Source organism: Balaenoptera physalus (assembly GCF_965194825.1).
Source record: "Balaenoptera physalus genome assembly, chromosome: X".
Classification (NCBI taxonomy): Eukaryota; Metazoa; Chordata; class Mammalia; order Artiodactyla; family Balaenopteridae; genus Balaenoptera; species Balaenoptera physalus.
The window spans coordinates 130,751,151-130,758,229 of NC_138903.1; the positions used below are offsets into that span (position 1 = coordinate 130,751,151).

The window sequence follows — 7,079 nt, forward strand, 5'->3', positions numbered from 1 at the left end:
GAGGAGTGAGTGGGGCCCCACGGAATCCTGGTTTCTCTCGCTACAAGGCTTTTGCAGACATTGTTTGTTGGAAGTCTTTCTCTCTCATCTTTGCCTAGTTAACCTTTTTTTTTACATTGTGTGGCTTGCGGGATCTTCCCCGACCAGGGATTGAACCTGTGCCCCCTGCAGTGGAAGCTCGGAGTCCTAACCACTGGACTGCCAGGGAAGTCCCTAGTTAACTTCTAATACAGTGTCTCAGTGCAACCATCACTTCCTGAGGGAAGCCTTCCCTGACGTCCCTGATTCAGACAAATTCGCCCAGCTACTCTTTCATTGCACCATGTACTTACCTCTCCTTCAGAGTGTTTTTCTCCATTACAATTCTTTATTTATTTGTGGGACTATAGTAGAATCAAAACCTATCACCCCGACCAGACTGGAAGCTCATGAGAGCATGTTCTGATCTGTCTTTGTTCACTACTGTGTCCCGGCATCTAACACAGTGCCTGACACACAGTGGGGGGCTCAATGAATGTTTGTTGAATGAATGACAAGGGGGTGGTTAGTGACCTCAGTGAGAACAACTGAAGGGGCTGTGGCCATATTGCGTGATGACTACATGAGGAATTTCAGAGGATGGGTACGTTTGGGTTATGACTATGGAAGGGGTGGCTGAAGATGGGAGGAGGGGAAGGTCCCTGGTGATGAGAAGGCTGATGTGTGAAGAAGAGCCCATTGCTTCCTGAAAGTCTTCATGGCCATATATGGCGACAGATGGAGGCAGAGGTGCCTAGAATGTTCCAGTTTGTCCTTGCTTTCCTCTGTTCTACACACAGCTCTTCTTCCCAGCAGTGGCCTGGGGCCTCAGGCCCACCATCAGATGCTTGGTTGTGGACCTACCCCAGGTGATAGAACACAGAGGCAGCAGCTTTCATAGACTTCCCCACAAACTCGCCTTCTTTGCTGACTGAAGCAGCTAAACCTACTTCGCTTCTCCGATTTTCCTGTAAGCTCTGACTTGTTCATCATACCAGTGCTTTGGGGAAACGCTTTAGGAACTCTTGCTCTGACCCTCCAACTCTCCCTTCTAGACTTCACTGCCCAGCATCCCCCACCATGCTGTGAGGTCTAATTTCCCTTCACGCCCATCATGACTCTGCTTCGCTGACTAAACTGTGACCGGTAGGTACAGCTCTGGCTGCGGGTTGCCCTCCTGGACACTGAAGTCACCCAAGGTGATGGTCTGGCTTTGGGGGAGAAGGAAGACTATGGTCCTGTGGGCCGAGTCTCCAGTGACATGAGTAGGAGGCCATTAGATGACAGCAAGCAGGAGGGGAGGAGGGTGGCAGAGTCACATGGGTGGAGCGAGAAGCTGAAGAGGAGGAGGACTTACACGCAGACGGCAGAACAGTGGCCTGAGGCGAGCACCATGGAACGGGGAGGGTGCTCCCTCCTCTCCTACCTGCTGAGAGCCAGGGCCCAGGATGGGGAGGCGAAGAGAACCTCCAGCTGACGGAGCCAGGCTGAGGAGCTTCATTTTATAGACCGGGAGTGGCTGAATAGTACAATGGTGAAACGCTTGGCCACTGATGTGCTGCGTGGCCTTGGGAAAGGTTTGTCCTCTCTGTCTCGGTTGCCCTATCTGTTCCATAAAATTATGGTGGTACCTTCCCCTTCCTCATAGGGCTGTTGAGGAAATTAAATGAATGAATACATGCCAAGGGCTAAGAACAGTACCTCCTTCGAGCAGTGCTTGACAAATAATACATGCTCACTAAAACTTTTTTATTTTACATTTCATTTGGCCCTCATCAAAAGTTTGAGGGGTCAGTAGGGTTGGGATTATTACCCCCAGTTGAGGAATGTGATACCCAGGGAGGTGAAGGAGCTTACCAAGACACCCAGTGAGTGAGGAACAAAGTAGGTAGAGTCCCCAGTCTCCCGATTTGCCGTTCACTGCGCTCTTTGCCACAGCTCACTGCGTGAAGGGTTCTGAGAAGTGCTGAGTGAACAGGTCAGATGAGAAGCACTGTTTCACATGCCGGGAAAGTCTCCTTCGCATCAAATCACACCCTCGCAGAGCCCTCAGTTCCAGCGACCTTGCCTGACAGTCTCCCAGACCGTTCCCCATCAGCCCCTCCAAGCTGAGGCCCGTGATTTCATTGTCTGCTTCCAGGTCCCTCCCCTTGTTGGTCCTGAGAGCTAGCTGGCGGAAGATTTAATCTGCCCCCGGTCTGACCCGCTACATCCCATCGAGTTCCTGCTGGGCGTAATGTTCAGACAAACTAGTGATCTGATTAGCCTGGGCGCCGCCTGCTCTGGTCAGCCCCCTGTGGCGCTAATAGAGGGGGAGGGAGATTAAATTAGCAATGGTGCTGAGATGGTAGAGCTGCTGAAATGCGTTTACAAATGGATTTTTAACGTAAAAAATAAGGGCAATTGGCACTGGCAATTAGGATATAATGAAGGCCCTTGTAGCTAGAGCTGCTGCTAAGAGGGTAATAAATTGAAGAATGAGAAACTCCCATACCAACAGACTCTGAGAGTAAATATCTGGAGATATTCATACAACCAGTAATGACAAACTTTTCTTCGTCTTGCTTGTGGTGACCAACTAGTGGAGCAGATAAACAGAAAGCAGAAATTTCCCCAGTATCACCTGTCCACTCAAGAGGACCGGTGTCCCCTTAAGAAGAGGGCATTCAGACAAACAGAGAAATACCGAGGGCACATACAGAGGGAAGACCATGTGAGGAGAGAGCAAAAAGGCAGCCGTCTGCAAGCCAAGGAGCGAGGCCTCAGGAGAAACGAAACCTGCCAACACCTTGATCTTGGACTGCCGGCTTCCAGAAATCTGAGAAAATCATTTTCTGCTGTTTAAGCCACCAGTCTGTGGTATTTCGTCGTGGCAGCCCGAGCAGACTAAAACATGAGCCGTGACTATTCTGTGAACCAGCTCCTAACCTCTGCTGTGTGCTGTGGTGTCAGAACCAGATGTGAGGCCTTCCTTTCCAGAGTCAGGGAGGTGAGAGGTGGCTGGCCGACGCTGGCCAACTGAATAGGACAGGCCTGGCGTGGCGCCGTAAATGCACCTGTGCACCCGGAGGCTCTGTGCCCACTCCTGGTTCCCTCCACAAGCTTCCGACGGGGTCCAGGCCTCCTGCTCCTCCCCTCTGAGGGCAGGTCCCGCAACTACGGTTCCCACCGCCACCTCCACTGTCCAGCACACCTTCTCTCTAGCTGGAAAGCACCTTCTGTATTCGTTCCCGCACTTCCTTTGGTCCCAAGGATAACGTCATCTCAGCTACAGGAGGCCCTTGCAGCTGTCTACTGAAGGCCACTCGGAGGAGCTTCAGCACCTTACTGTGTTTGGTGCCTTCCAGACCTTCTGACAGCTTCTTCAGTTCTCCGTTCAGCATGTCCTGAGTTAAGTTCATACCGGCTCCTTCTAAAAGCCCCAGCACATGCTTGGCAATGACGTCCACCCTCTCTGAGATGGCACCCAGCTGCGCTCGACCCACAGCAGGGCGAGTCCACAGGTAGGAGTGCGCTGGGGAGACCAAATCCTGCAGGCGGCAAATGTGGCCCTGTCTCAGCGGGATGATCCTCTCCACGCAGGCCGCGTCCAGCACATGCCTGTCTTGCGGCTGGCTCCCGAAAGCCTCCTCCACGAGGGCCTGCAGCTTCCCCACCAGCTGGCGTCTCTGGGTCTCATCGCTCACCAGCTGGCGGAGGTGCAGCTTGTTGAATTCTGGGAGCTTTTCCAGGTCCAGCAGGGCTGAGTGGCAGGTGATCCGGGTCAGGTCAAACTGTGTGATCAGCTCTGGCAAGGTCCTGCCCATCTGGTTCTCTGCAAACCCTGAGCCGCAGTTGGTGTTGATGTCGAGCAAGGCATCGGCAGGAAGCCGCCGGCAGCAAACGTCCCCTTGTCTCTTGGACAGCTTGCTGCCATCCCTGTTGAGGAGCAGGGGCAGGTGGGCAAAGCGTGGGGGCTGCCAGCCCAGGGCCTGGTAGAGGAGCAGGTGCTTAGAGGTGGAGACCAGCCACTCGGAGCCCCGCAGCACGTGGCTGATGCCCATGTGGTGGTCGATCACCACGCAGGCCAGGTGGTACGTGGGGAAGCCATTGCTCTTCAGGATGACCGGGTCCCCCTCCATGCTGGCCACCTTGTGCGGATTCCAGCCATACACCAAGTCCTGGACGGCTGGTGCCTCCCCTCCGGGCGGAAGTGGATGGCACGCTTGGGGTCTTTGGCCAGCTTCTGGGCCACCTGCGCCTGGCCCAGGCTCCGGCACCGCTTGTCATACTGGCGAGTCTGATGGCTCCTCAGGGCCTCCCTCTGCAGGAGCTCCAGCCGCTGCTCTTCAGCAGAGCTTCGGTAGCATTGGTGTAGGGCGCAAGTCGCTGAGATTGCAGGTAGGGCCCTGCAGGACCTCCCCGGCGGGGGCTCTTGTCAGGGGGGATGCCTGCCCACTCCAGCACGTCCTCAATAGTCTCTGCTGCCCCAAGCGCAAGGCAGGCCTGATCCATGTCCTCCAGCCTCAGGTGCTTCTCGGCAAAGATGTAGTTGTACAAGGCAGTGTGGAGGCCACCCAGGTGCAAGAAGCTTGTGGGGCTGGGGGCGAACCGCACTCGCACAGCAGCCCTGGGATCAGTGCCCAGGCTGGCCTCGCACCCCGTCCCAGGGGGCGGCCCAAGGCCACTGGGGGCCTCCGGGGATGCAGCAACCTCTTCAGGAGCACCGCCATGTCGGGGTAGAATCGCACACGTGGGCTTCTCCGTGCATCACTTCCGGGGACCAAGAGTTCTTTATATATTCTAGATACTAGACCCCTATCAGATGTATGATTAGCAATTCTGTTTTCCCAGTCTGAGGGCTGTCTTTTCACTTTCTTGATAGTGTCCTTTGATGCACAAAAAGTTGTCATTTTGATGAAGTCCAACTTACTTCTTTTTTCTTTTGTTGCTTGTGCTTTTGATGTCATCGTACTGCTTCTTAAGGCAGTAGTTCTTGATTGTTCCCGTCCTCTGACCACCCCAGCCCTATCCCCAGTCATCCTCTTGAAGGTTCTTGATCCCAAGCAAAGAAACTAGAAACTTTTTCTGAGAACACATTGATATGCCCTCAAGTATTCTATTATGATATTGCTAATTGATGGGAAGTTGTGAGGCCAGACCTAATCACAGTGGGTGGAGGGAGGCTGTAACAAGTTGTATTTCCATAGGTCTGCAACACAGATACACTCAAATATTTCCATTAGTCATTGTAGGTTGTAATGATACCACGGAAGAAATGTGACCTTCGCAGTGACTGAACAATACAAAGATGGGACATTTTCAAATGACTCTAGCATTAATGGCGGTATATATGATTGTTCTGATGAAAGCACTAAGAGTAAAAATAATATTGGTAATGACAATAACTGATATGAAAACTCTGGTTCCCACCAAGACCAGTCCTAGATTGAGAAGCCGTACTCTGTATTTCTCTATGTTTCTGCTCCATGTCTTTGACACTGTTCCTCACTTCATCTTTATATGCTCAAATCTTCCTCAGCCTTTAAAGACCAGCTCACCTCTATGAAACTTTCCCTGATTTCCCGCATCCTTAATCTTCAGAAGTAGCCTGAGGTGAGGGGCACTAGTCAACTGCAGATGGAGTGATGACTTGGGGGGAAAGCCAGGGCTCAGGACGAGGAGGTGGAGAGCCTCAGGTTGAGAGAGCCAGGCTGAAGACTTTACTTCTATAGACTAGGAGTGGCCAAATAGTGTAATGGTGAAACGCTTAGCCACTAACATGTTGGCTGACCTTGGGAAAATTTTTTGTCTTCTCTCAGTTTCCCCCCATCTGTTCAATGAGATTATGACAGTAGCTACTTCATAGGACTGTTAAGGAACTTAAATGAGTTAACACCTGCAAAGGACTAAGAACAGTAGTCCCTTAGAGCAATACTTGACAAGTAATAGACACTTACTAAAGGTTTTATTTATTTCTAAATTTCATTTGGTTAAAATCTCAGGCTCCTGCCATGAGAAACCCAGGGGCATGTCTCATGAGCCTCAGGTTACACCCAAAAAGGACTTCTCATAAATGCCATGATCTGCACAGAGCAGAATGGAATATAGTAGGTAGCAGAGACTCATGGACCAATGCAGTGTCTCTAGTAATATTTTAATTTAAAACCTGGAGCAGGCATAATTTTAAAAATCTACTGATAAACTATTAGAATTAATGAGCAATGTCATTTTATATACTAGCAACAAACAAACAGAAAAAAATTTTAATGATACCATTTACAGTAGCAACAAAAAACCCATCAATTATGCAGGATTTAATATAAAAATAGATGTGCAAGATTTCTACACTGAATATGACAGAACGTTGCTGATGAATTAAAGACAATCTAGAGAAATGGAGATATATATCATGTTCATGGATTGGAAGGATCAATATTGTTAAGAAGTTAATTCTCCCCAAATTGATCTATAGACACAATGTGATTGCAATAAAAAATCACAGTAGGCTGTGTGTGTGTGTGTTTGTGCATTGACGATCTGATTATCAAATTTATATGGAGATACAAAGGGCTGAAAATAGTTAAGATAATCCTGAAGAAGAACAAAGCCAAGGGCACTTACATCACCATATATCAAGACTTGTAAAGCCATAGTAATTACGTTGATGTGTTATTGGCACAGGGATATGAAAAAACAAAAAACGAAAAAACAAAAAACAAAAAAACAACTGAGCAATGGAATAGAGTCTAGAAACTGACCCAACACATGTCACTTGATTTATGTCAAAGATAATACTGAAGTTCATTGGAGAAAGGATGGCCTTTTTGGAAAATGGCCATCTGGATATCCACATGGGAAAATATGTATTTGGATCCCACCTCACGCCATATGCAAAAATTGATTCCAGATGTATTAATAACCAAATGTGAAAGATAAATCAATACATCTTATAGGGGATAAAATAAGATAATATCTGCAGGACTTTAGGTAAAGATTTCTCAACTAGACACAAGAGACACTAACTACAATGGAAAAAAATCAATAAAATGGACTACATTAAAATCAATAATTTCTGTAAT

The 7,079-nt window shown here is 49.2% G+C and overlaps 1 pseudogene across 1 annotated transcript; it reads right to left on the reverse strand.

The window, feature by feature from the left end:
• Window positions 1-847: 847 nt before the first annotated feature.
• On the reverse strand, window positions 848-6,521 carry LOC309652693 (nondiscriminating glutamyl-tRNA synthetase EARS2, mitochondrial pseudogene; annotated as a pseudogene). Its single transcript has one exon. The product of its transcript is annotated as a nondiscriminating glutamyl-tRNA synthetase EARS2, mitochondrial pseudogene (transcript).
• Between the last annotated feature and the right edge of the window lie 558 nt (window positions 6,522-7,079).